The sequence below is a fragment of the Oncorhynchus gorbuscha genome, linkage group LG12 (genome assembly GCF_021184085.1).
Source record: "Oncorhynchus gorbuscha isolate QuinsamMale2020 ecotype Even-year linkage group LG12, OgorEven_v1.0, whole genome shotgun sequence".
In the NCBI taxonomy this organism is placed as follows: Eukaryota; Metazoa; Chordata; class Actinopteri; order Salmoniformes; family Salmonidae; genus Oncorhynchus; species Oncorhynchus gorbuscha.
In genome coordinates this window covers 73944177-73956476 of record NC_060184.1, presented here as the reverse complement: position 1 = coordinate 73956476, position 12300 = coordinate 73944177, and the positions used below count along the sequence as shown (strand labels likewise).

At 45.8% G+C, this 12300-nt stretch overlaps 1 pseudogene; it reads left to right on the top strand.

The window, feature by feature from the left end:
• The window catches only part of LOC123991386, a 174209-nt pseudogene that overhangs the window by 119060 nt on the left and 42849 nt on the right, over positions 1–12300 (top strand).

The following is a 12300-nucleotide window of genomic DNA, read 5'->3' as shown; positions in this document are numbered from 1 at the left end:
GGGTAAGACAGCCCCTGAGTCTGTCAGTCAGTCTATGTCTGTTGGCCTATCTGTCTGTCCTTCTGTCCGTCCGTCTGTCTGTCTGTCTGTCTGTCTGTCTGTCTGTCTGTCTGTCTGTCTGTCTGTCTGTCTGTCTGTCTGTCTGTCTGTCTGTCTGTCTGTCTGTCTGTCTGTCTGTCTGTCTGTCTGTCTGTCTGTCTGTCTGTCTGTCTGTCTGTCTGTCTGTCTGTCTGTCTGTCTGTCTGTCTGTCTGTCTGTCTGTCTGTCTGTCTGTCTGTCTGACTGAGAGTTCCTGGTTAGAGTATGTACAGCAGGGATGGATCAATTTCGGGAACGTGGTCGCAACTTACTTTTGCAAGTTGGAATAGTAGAATACACAAGGTACAATTTAGAAAGTTGGTTGTGTATCAGCAGTGTTAATCGTGTTATGTAACTGACAGTCATTCAATTAGCCATGTCAGCAAAACATTTTTTAGATTGGTAATCATGATCAAATTACCGACCAGGGTGCCCCATTGATTTTGTTAGTCACTCTCACTCGGATATCATATTCAAAGTGCAAACATTTCTCTCCGCCCCGTGGCAAAATCACTAGAATTGCATTAAATTAGTTATGAATTTGCTAAATCTTCTTTCCGCCTCATGGAAAAATGTGTAGAATTGCAGCAAACTTGCATAAAAAGGGGGCCCCGAAAAATGGTTTGCTCGTAAGGTGGGTGGGGGGTCCCCCCCCAACAAAAATGCTATTAGGGCTGCCAAAAGGCTAGGGCTCTGACTGCAATTTGTGGGTATGGATGTGGGTATGCAGACCCTTGAGCCACTGTGGCCCCCTTATGATGAGTTCAGATTTTTTGTGACCCCCCCCACCCCCCACCCCCATCAAAGATGCCCATCCCTAATGTACAGTGTGAGTTTCAGATGAACACATGTAATACAAACACCTCCGATTGACATTAATTCATTATTTAAATGAAATATAAGCATGTCTTGAATTAGAATTCTGCTCTATTGGTAACCTCACAGGTGTCAAGAAAGACATGAATCACCTCCATTTGTTTTACACAAAACATAAACTACTTCATGCCTTAGTTGTGTTAGCTTATCCCTCTGTCATTGCTGTGGTTGTGGTTGCTGTTGTTGTTGCTTTTGTTGTTGCTGTTGTTGTAGTTGCTGTAGTTGCTGCTGTCGTTGTAGTTGTTGTCGTCATCTTCTACGTCATTGCTTCAGCTCTTCCCTCCCATGCGCTTCTTATAGAGGACAAGGAGGTGATGGATGAGAGCGGTGGACACAGAGAGATGATGCAGGTGCTAGGCAACACGCTCATGGCCATGTTGAACAAGTACTGGATCTACATCTGCGGAGGGATGTTCTTCTTCGTCAGCTTCGAGGGACGCATCGTCATGTACAAGATCATCTACATGATGCTGCTCCTCTTCTGCGTGGCCTGCTACCAGGTGCTGTTACTGTGGGCTTACTGCACCTTCCTGTCCGGGTGGCTCTGTGCAGGTTTTTCATCTAGCCCAGGGCTGATGCACCCTTCAGGACCTTCCTTTGGGTCCGTACTACTAAGTCAAGTGCACTCCACGTACACCATTTCTGTACTTCTGGAGTGCACGAAAATGTGTACGGAAATGTATGCACTCACTGCTGTAGGTTGCTCTGGATAAGAGCGTCTGCTGTTGACTAAAATGTACATTTAAAATGAGTATCTATAACCATCAAACTACACTTAGTGTAGTAGTGGATGGTGATCTGAAGGTGTAAAAGTTGTGTAACATTCTCTCTGGCCATCACCAGGTGCACTATGAGTGGTGGAGAAGCATGCTGAAGTACTTCTGGATGTCTGTGGTGGTGTACACCATGCTGGTCCTCATCCTGATCTACACCTTCCAGTTTGACTCCTCCATCCACGTCTGGTTCAACATGACCGGCATGAGCAAGGACAAGTGAGTAAAAACATATATATATATATATATAGAGAGAGAGAGAGAGAGAGAGAGAGAGAGAGAGAGAGAGAGAGAGAGAGAGAGAGAGAGAGAGAGAGAGAGAGAGAGAGAGAGAGAGAGAGAGAGAGAGAGAGAGAGAGAGAGAGAGAGAGAGAGAGAGAGAGAGAGAGAGAGTGTCGTTCCGTGTCAACCGCCCTCCTCCTCCTGTCTCTCCCTGTGTAGACTGGAGGACCTGGGTCTGGAGAAGTTCTCTGTCCCGGCTCTGTTCACGAGGATCTTCATCCCCACCTCCTTCCTGTTGGTCTGCATCCTCCACCTGCACTACTTCCACCAGCGCTTCCTCCTGCTCACTGACATCAAGACGGTGGCAGACAAACAGAAGAGCACGATCACCAGGTGAGTGTCACGCGGACCACACACTGGAAAATAAGTTGTGACTCTCTGGCAGTGACCATCCAATTGACCGTTTTTCCCTGAGTCCCACTAAGTGTCACAGGTTTGAAAACTCTTCCAAAAAAAGCATGTTGTTCCACCTATTCGAGTAACTTCAATATCAGCGCTGTTTTTCTTTAGCAGGTTTTACATTACTTTTCACAATGCAAATGGTTTATATTAATAATACGCCTTTAGTTTGTTACATTCACTGCTAAAATGGACCAAGTGTGACCGCTAAGATATGTGACTCCACGGATGGTGGTCCTGGACGGTTTGGCTGTGATTTGGGGATCCTGGAACAGACAAGGTTGGGGACCGCAGGTCTAGTATTGGTCTCTAGCAGCCTCTGATTCAATTAAAACTTTCCATACTCTGTCCGGCAATTCATTGAGGTGAAATCCACCATGCCTATCCATTACCCATGCCCCCACTGGCTGGTAGTTGAACTGTAATGCCCCCACTGGCTGGTAGTTGAACTGTAATGCCCCCACTGGCTGGTAGTTGAACTGTAATGCCCCCACTGGCTGGTAGTTGAACTGTAATGCCCCCACTGGCTGGTAGTTGAACTGTAATGCCCCCACTGGCTGGTAGTTGAACTGTAATGCCCCCACTGGCTGGTACTGGCTGGTAGTTGAACTGTAATGCCCCCACTGGCTGGTAGTTGAACTGTAATGCCCCACTGGCTGAAACTGTAATGCCCCCACTGGCTGGTAGTTGAACTGTAATGCCCCCACTGGCTGGTAGTTGAACTGTAATGCCCCCACTGGCTGGTAGTTGAACTGTAATGCCCCCTCTCTCTGTCTGCTTGGGTCTGATCCTTTTGTCCTTACCTGTTGTACCATTAGAGTGCCTGTTGTACCATTAGAGTGCCTGTTGTACCATTAGAGTGCCTGTTGTACCATTATGGTGCCTGTTGTACCATTAGAGTGCCTGTTGTACCATTAGAGTGCCTGTTGTACCATTAGAGTGCCTGTTGTACCATTATGGTGCCTGTTGTACCATTAGAGTGCCTGTTGTACCATTATGGTGCCTGTTGTACCATTATGGTGCCTGTTGTACCATTATGGTGCCTGTTGTACCATTAGAGTGCCTGTTGTACCATTAGAGTGCCTGTTATACCAGTAGTTTTAGGGTGCCTGATTTAGCATTAGCTAACTAGTTGTTGTTATGCAAGGCACGAATGTAGCATTGTTGACTACAGAAACCACTTTCTGTGTATTACATGTACCACTGTCAAAGGTGCAGTGGAAGTGCTGTTGGAAGTGTTCGTTAAATCAATTTCATCACGTTCTTCCATTGAAGGCATATTTTGATGGCTGACTTCTCTAGACCCCTTTTCCCGACAGGGTCCAAAGCTTCTGTGCATGATGGGGGTTTCTCTACTTTACACACAGTCTCTCCTCTACTCATAGAAAACATCCCTTCAACATTGCTTCCTGTCAATCGTGAATGATAATTCTTCAAGTTTTACCAGTGAAACGTCCATGCAGCATCTGCATACGAACCATTTGAGCTCAATCAGTTTCATGGGGATATGCAAAGCACATATTTTGCCTAGTGGCGCTCGCTGAGTTTCGGCCACATTAGAGAAAAAAAAGCACAATTTACACAGTCATCCTAAAATCTTTGTAAGAAATGAGGTGGTGTTTTTGGTGTAACAGCAACGTTATAATATGTTGTTGTACTCGGTTCCCCAGAATACTGAGAACATTGTGGGATCTTGCAGACGTTGATTCAGCTTTGATGTATATTAAATGGCCACCAGAGTAGCCTGTTCTCTCTAAGTAGAACAGAGTCTGTGTGTGAAGTGGAAAATCCTGCACATGGGCAGACGCTTCGGGACCTTTTGTAACGCTCGTCGTTGGAATGAGGTGAGGACCAAAGCGCAGCGTGGTAAGTGTTCATCATTATATTTATTAAACACAGAACACTAAACAAAATAACAAAGGAGAACGAAACAGTTCTGTAAGGTGACAGACACATAACACAAAACAATCACCCACGAAACACAGGTGGGAAAAGGCTACCTAAGTATGATTCTCAATCAGAGACAACGAACGACACCTGCCTCTGATTGAGAACCATACCAGGCCAAATGCAAAAACACAACATAGAAAAACGAACATAGACAACCCACCCCAACTCACGCCCTGACCAACCTAAAACAAAGACAGAACTAAGGTCAGAACGAGACACCTTTAGATGTCGGGAAGAGGGGTCCAGGAAAGTCGGATCCGCAGCCACTCCCTAGTTTGATTTGGGAGATTGCGAGTAGATGTTAAATAATTTCTCCATAAGTTAGAATACTTTTTATAGTGGAGTACAGTATTTGTCACATGTTATGAGGAAGAAGTGACTGTATTGACTGGTTGGACTCTCTTTATTTTAAATCACTTTGAGACAAGTGGTCATGAAGGGAAGCAGACAGAACAAATTCTCTTGGTAACTGCAGGGACCCAGCCTGACAGTGCCTCCCATAGAACTAGAGGGACAACTATTAGGAGCTTTGTCTGTTCTAGTCATTCTATTTCTATCTCCACTCCCAGGCTGGTGCACCTAGATGGCAGTCTGGCAGATATCTCTCTCATCAAACCCACCCTCACTGTGACCACCAAAGACGAGGAGGCTGGGGAGAAGGTGCAGCTGGAAGAGGAAGATGGGAAGGAGGAGGAGGAGAAGAAGAGAAGTTATGAGGAGGAGGAGGAGGAGGAGGAGGAGGAGGAGGAGGAGGAGGAGGAGGAGGAGGAGGAGGAGGAGGAGGAGGAGGAGGAGGAGGAGAAGAGGTATGAAGAACCCCTGGAGCACTGCAGCAAGGCGGAGTCCCCGTTCGACGAGATGTCAGGTACCTAGATAGAGAACCTGACACACATGCACAGGGATAACAAATTAACCTTTTATGAAAAGCATTAAATGTTAGTGGGTTTGCAAGCACCTTCCTTCATAATATTTCAGCCAATAAAAGTTGATGAATCTAATATAGAAGCCGTCATCTGGAGAGAGAGCGAGAGAGAGAGGGAGAGCGAGAGAGAGAGAGAGAGTGAGAGAGAGAGAGAGAGAGAGAGAGAGAGAGAGAGAGAGAGAGAGAGAGAGAGAGAGGGAGAGAGAGAGAGAGAGAGAGAGAGAGAGAGAGAGAGAGAGAGAGAGAGAGAGAGAGAGAGAGAGAGAGAGAGAGAGAGAGAGAGAGAGAGAGAGAGAGAGAGAGAGAGAGAGAGAGAGAGAGAGAGAGAGAGAGAGAGAGAGAGAGAGAGAGAGGGAGGCAGAGAGAGAGATAGAGAGAGAGGGAGAGCGAGAGAGAGACAGAGACAGAGAGAGAGAGAGAGAGAGAGAGAGAGAGAGAGAGAGAGAGAGAGAGAGAGAGAGAGAGAGAGAGAGAGAGAGAGAGAGAGAGAGAGAGAGGCAGAGGCAGAGGGAGAGAGAGAGAGAGAGAGAGAGAGAGAGAGAGAGAGAGAGAGAGAGAGAGAGAGAGAGAGAGAGAGAGAGAGAGAGAGAGAGAGACAGAGACAGAGAGAGAGACAGAGGGAGAGCAAGAGAGAGAGACAGAGAGAGAGAGAGAGAGAGAGAGAGAGAGAGAGAGAGAGAGAGAGAGAGAGAGAGAGAGAGAGAGAGAGAGAGAGAGAGAGAGAGAGAGACAGAGAGAGAGAGACAGAGACAGAGGGAGAGCAAGAGAGAGAGACAGAGACAGAGACAGAGACAGAGACAGAGACAGAGAGAGAGAGAGAGAGAGAGAGAGAGAGAGAGAGAGAGAGAGACACGACAGTAAACAGATGGCAATGGAAGTGTCTAGATTGTTGGATGAGAAAAGCAGCTTGGTGTTTAACCAGGGCCGTGCTCCTCCAGTATGTATCATTCTATCATGGTACTCTGGACACACCTCTTTGGACACACCTCTTTCTCAGAGGTATTTTCTCATAGGTTCTCATGGTTGTTACGCTGTCCTTTATGCAAAACGCTGCTAGCTATAGTTAGTTTGGAGGATTTCAGTTGTTGAAGTCCCATACTGTAGTTACAGGCTGCATGCAGTTCTCTAGTGGTCTTTTCCCACTGAATGGTGTGTTCATTCGATGCTGACTACAGGCTCTGCTCAACACACTGTCTGCACAGTCGTTCCTCTGTTTGACCGGGCTGATTTCTGGGTGTGTTTGTGTGTGTGTGTGTGTGTGTGTGTGTGTGTGTGTGTGTGTGTGTGTGTGTGTGTGTGTGTGTGTGTGTGTGTGTGTGTGTGTGTGTGTGTGTGTGTGTGTGTGTGTGTGTGTGTGTGTGTGTGTGTGTGTGTGTGTGTGTGTGTGTGTGTGTGTGTGTGTGTGTGTGTGTGTGTCTGAACCCTGATGCTGTCTCAGTGTCTTGACAGAACAATGCTCGGGCTGTTCAACATCTGTTTCCTGCTGAAGAAAGAATGAGTTTGAAAATCAAGTTTTGGTTTTATTAGTTGTATGTACAGGATGCACATTGGTATACACTGTCCAATTAAATTATTACTGGCAGGTTCCTTCTCAATAATGCAACAACAACAATAATAAATAATAAAATGTGTGTGTGTGTGTGTGTGTGTGTGTGTGTGTGTGTGTGTGTGTGTGTGTGTGTGTGTGTGTGTGTGTGTGTGTGTGTGTGTGTGTGTGTGTGTGTGTGTGTGTGTGTGTGTGTGTGTGTGTGTGTGTGTGTGTGTGTGTGTGTGTGTGTGTGTGTGCTGTGTGTGTGCTTTGGGTGTGTGTGTGTGTGTGCTTTGTGTGTGTGTGCTGTGTGTGTTTGTGTGTGTGTGTTTGTGTGTGTGCTTTGGGTGTGTGTGTGCTGTGTGTGTGCTTTGGGTGTGTGTGTGCTGTGTGTGTGCTTTGTGTGTGTGTGTGCTGTGTGTGTGCTTTAGGTGTATTGTGTGTGCGTGTGCTTTGTGTGTGCGTGATGACACAATGCCACCATGCCCAGAAAGTGCTGAAATCCCCTCAGCCCGGTCACATATAGACAAGGAGAGTAAATCACACATGGAAGTGACACAGCAGTGACAACGCAGTGCCCGTCTCCTCACCCCGAACACCCTACTTGCTAGCTCTGACTGCCGATAGCTGTACCCACTATGACTGTGATATGTGGTTGTCCCACCTAGCTATCTGAAGATGAATGTACCCACTATGAATGATATGTGGTTGTCCCACCTAGCTATCTGAAGATGAATGTACCCACTATGACTGTGATATGTGGTTGTCCCACCTGTGAAGATGAATGTGGTTGTGGTTGACCCACCTAGCTATCTGAAGATGAATGTACCCACTATGACTGTGATATGTGGTTGACCCACCTAGCTATCTGAAGATGAATGTACCCACTATGACTGTGATATGTGGTTGACCCACCTAGCTATCTGAAGATGAATGTACCCACTATGACTAAGTCAAGATGAATGTACTGAATGATATGTGGTTGTCCCACCTAGCTATCTGAAGATGAATGTACCCAAATGATCTGAAAAATGTAAATGCCCATGAAGATGAATGTACACTGATATGTGGTTGACACTGTTGAATTGTGATATGTGGTTGTCCCACCTAGCTAAGATGAATGTACCCACTCAGACAAGTTGGATGTGAAAAGGTTTTCTTTTGATTGTGAAAAGGTTGTGAAAGAGGTTATTCCAAGGTCAGATGAAAGTATCACTTGTTTGTAAAGCATCATGTCAGATGACACATTATACTGAATGAAGAGAGCTGTGTGATCTGTCGATGTTGTCCCCCCCATCCACCACTATTCAAAATGGAACAGCGCCCTCTAGTGGTAGACTGTCTATCTGAAGATGAATCTCTGTCTCCTCCCCTCTTGACTCTCCTCTCCTCTGAAGATGAATCCCCCCTCCCCTCTCCCTCACCTGACCTCTCCCTCTCCTCTCCCTCTCCCACTCCTCTCCCTCTCCCTCTCCTCCCACTCTCCCTCTCCTCCTCTCCCTCTCCCTCTCCCACTCTCCCCCTCTCCTCTCCCTCATCCTGACACTCTCCCTCTCCATCCTGACACATTATACTGAATGAAGAGAGCCCTCCCCCCTCCACCACTATTCAAAATCCGCCCTCTCCCTCTCTCCTCTCTCCTCCCCCTCTCCTCTCCCTCTCCTCCTCCTCCCCCTCCCCTCTCCCTCTCCTCTCCCTCTCCCCTCTCCCTCCCTCTCCCTCTCCTCTCCCCTCCCCCTCTCCCTCCTCCCCCCTCTCCTCCCCCCTCCCTCCCTCTCCCCCTCTCCCTCCCCTCTCCTCCCCTCTCCCTCCCTCTCCCTCCCCCTCTCCCTCTCCCTCTCCCTCTCCCTCTCCCTCTCCCTCTCCCTCTCCTCTCCCTCCTCCCTCTCCTCCCTCTCCCTCCCTCCTCCCCCTCCCCCTCCCCTCCCTCTCCTCTCCCTCTCCCTCCTCCCCTCCCTCTCCCTCCCTCTCCTCCCCTCCCTCCCTCCTCCTCTCCCTCTCTCCTCTCCTCCCCTCCTCTCCCTCCTCCCTCCCCCCCTCCCTCTCCCTCTCTCCCTCTCCTCCTCTCCTCCTCTCCTCTCTCCTCCCCCCCTCCTCCTCCCTCTCCCTCCCTCCTCTCCCTCTCCCCCCTCTCCTCTCCCTCTCCTCCCCTCTCCTCTCCCCCTCTCCTCCTCCTCCCCTCTCCCTCTCCCTCCCCTCTCCCTCCCTCTCCTCTCCCTTTCCTCTCCCTCTCCTCCCCTCCCTCTCCCTCTCCCTCTCCTCCTCTCCCTCTCCCTCTCCTCCTCTCCCTCTCCTCTCCCTCTCCTCCAACCTCTCCCGCTCCCCTCCCTCTCCTCTCCTCCCTCTCCTCCTCTCCCTCCCTCTCCTCCCTCTCCCTCTCCCTCTCCCTCTCCTCTCCCTCCTCCTCTCCTCTCCCTCTCCTCCTCCCCCCCTCTCCCCTCTCTCCCCTCCTCTCCCCTCCCTCTCCCTTTCCTCTCCCCTCTCCTCTCCCTCTCCTCCTCTCCCTCTCCTCTCCCTCTCCTCCTCTCCCTCTCCCTCTCCCTTTCCTCTCCCAGACCTGAGGAGTAAGTGGTATCTGGTGGTGGACCGCCTCACGGTGCTCTTCCTCAAGTTCCTGCAGTACTTCCAGCAGCTGCAGCTGACCATCTGGTGGCTCCTGGAGCTCCACATCATCAAGATCGTCTCCTCCTACATCATCTGGGTCTCAGTCAAAGAGGTGACCTAATCAGCCACCATCTCATCAAGATTCAATGTAGAACCCTCTGTGTAAAGGGTTCTACATGGATCTCAAAAGGGTTCTACCTGGAACCAAAAAGGGTTCTCCTATGGGGACAGCCGAATAACCTTATTTTTGTTGTAATTTTTTGTTGTAATTATCTTTTTATTAGAATGTTTTCTTTTGATAGGGGTTACATAGACTACCAAAAAAGTGCACCACACAGACTAAGTCCAATTAAAGGAATAAGGATACAGCAAAAAGTTATAGAAAAAGGCAGTCATTAAAGAAAAACATCACAATTATAATATGGGTCATTTATGGGAGGTTTTCTACATAGGACCACAATGGAGACCAGATTTACCTAAATGTATCAGACTTCTGGTGTAAATCAAGGGTAAGTTTCTCTAGGGGTAGAATAGCAGAAGCTTGAGAAAGCCACATTCTCACAGATAGTACTTCAGGTGTTGACCATAATAACAATGTGCACTTCTTGGCTAACTAAACAAGGGTATTGAACAGACGTTCAGAGTCCGGGTCAAACACAACGTTACAATCAAAGTAGAGGAAATAGACATTCAGTGAAAGAGATAATTGTCTACTCAAGTTCTTTTGAATCTGTAAATGAATATCATTCCAGTGTGTATTTATTGTGGATCCCCATTAGCTGCTGCCAAGGCAAGGCAGCAGTTAGTCTTCCTGGGGCAAGGCAAAATTAAGGCAGTTGTAAAAATATTACAATACATTATACAATACAACACGGTAAGTGTGTACCCCCAGGCTCATACTCCACTATCACATATCTACAACGCAAAATCCATGTGTACGTGTGTGTATAGTGCTTATGTTAACATGCGTTTGTCTGCATGTGTCTGTGCCTGTGTGTGTGTGTGTGTCTCTTCACAGTCCCCGCTGTTCCATAAGGTGTATTTTTACCTGCTTTTTGTCAGGTTTTCGCCTGCCATATGAGTTCTGTTATACTCACAGACATCATTCAAACAGTTTTAGAAACGTCAGAGTGTTTTCTATCTACTAATAATATGAATATATGAGCAACTGGGACTGAGGAGCAGGCAGTTTACTCTGGGAACCTCTGGGCACCTTATTTATCCAAGCTACTCAATACTGCCCCTGCAGCCATAAGAAGAAAAAATACAAAAAAGTTGTTGAATTAAGGGGAATTAACATAGATCTCTGGATTAAAAATAAATATGGGGGGATACCTAGTCAGTTGTACATCTGAAATGTGTCTGCTACGTTAAACATAGAGGTGTGGGAGGGGCTGCCTTAATCAACATCCACATCTTTGGTGTCCGGGGAACAGGGGGTTAACTGCCTTGCTCAGCGGCAGAACAACAGATTTTTACCTTGTCAGCTCAGGGATTCGATCCAGCAACATTTCGGTTACTGGCCCAACTCTCTAACCACTAGGCTACTAGGCTAATCATATGCACATGCCCGAACGCACACACCATGCAGTCACATGTAGCCTAGCCTATATAATACATTTTAAAAATACAAATTTCAGGCCTAAAGTAAATGAATATAGCCTAGTAATTACAACCCTTTGCCTATCTTGAGGCCCAACTAAATGAGAAAATGAACAAGAACGTCATTGGCTTTGGTTTATTCATTCATGAAAAAAATGAAAAAGAACCTCTGTTGTATAATGGAAAGCTTAGTTACATTACCTGAAGAACCCTTTTAGATTCTAGATAACACCTTTTATTAAGAACCCTTTTAGATTCTAGATAACACCTTTTATTAAGAACCCTTTTAGATTATAGATACCACCTTTTATTAAGAACCCTTTTAGATTCTAGATACCACCTTTTATTAAGAACCCTTTTAGATTCTAGATAACACCTTTTATTAAGAACCCTTTTAGATTCTAGATACCACCTTTTATTAAGAACCCTTTTAGATTCTAGATACCACCTTTTATTAAGAACCCTTTTAGATTCTAGATAACACCTTTTATTAAGAACCCTTTTAGATTATAGATAACACCTTTTATTAAGAACCCTTTTAGATTATAGATACCACCTTTTATTAAGAACCCTTTTAGATTCTAGATAACACCTTTTATTAAGAACCCTTTTAGATTCTAGATAACACCTTTTATTAAGAACCCTTTTAGATTATAGATACCACCTTTTATTAAGAACCCTTTTAGATTCTAGATACCACCTTTTATTAAGAACCCTTTTAGATTCTAGATACCACCTTTTATTAAGAACCCTTTTAGATTCTAGATACCACCTTTTATTAAGAACCCTTTTAGATTCTAGATACCACCTTTTATTAAGAACCCTTTTAGATTCTAGATACCACCTTTTATTAAGAACCCTTTTAGATTATAGATACCACCTTTTATTAAGAACCCTTTTAGATTCTAAAGACCACCTTTTATTAAGAACCCTTTTAGATTCTAGATAACACCTTTTATTAAGAACCCTTTTAGATTATAGATACCACCTTTTATTAAGAACCCTTTTAGATTATAGATACCACCTTTTATTAAGAACCCTTTTAGATTCTAGATACCACCTTTTATTAAGAACCCTTTTAGATTCTAGATAACACCTTTTATTAAGAACCCTTTTAGATTCTAGATAACACCTTTTATTAAGAACCCTTTTAGATTCTAGATACCACCTTTTATTAAGAACCCTTTTAGATTCTAGATAACACCTTTTATTAAGAACCCTTTTAGATTCTAGATACCACCTTTTATTAAGAACCCTTTTAGATTCTAGATACCACCTTTTATTAA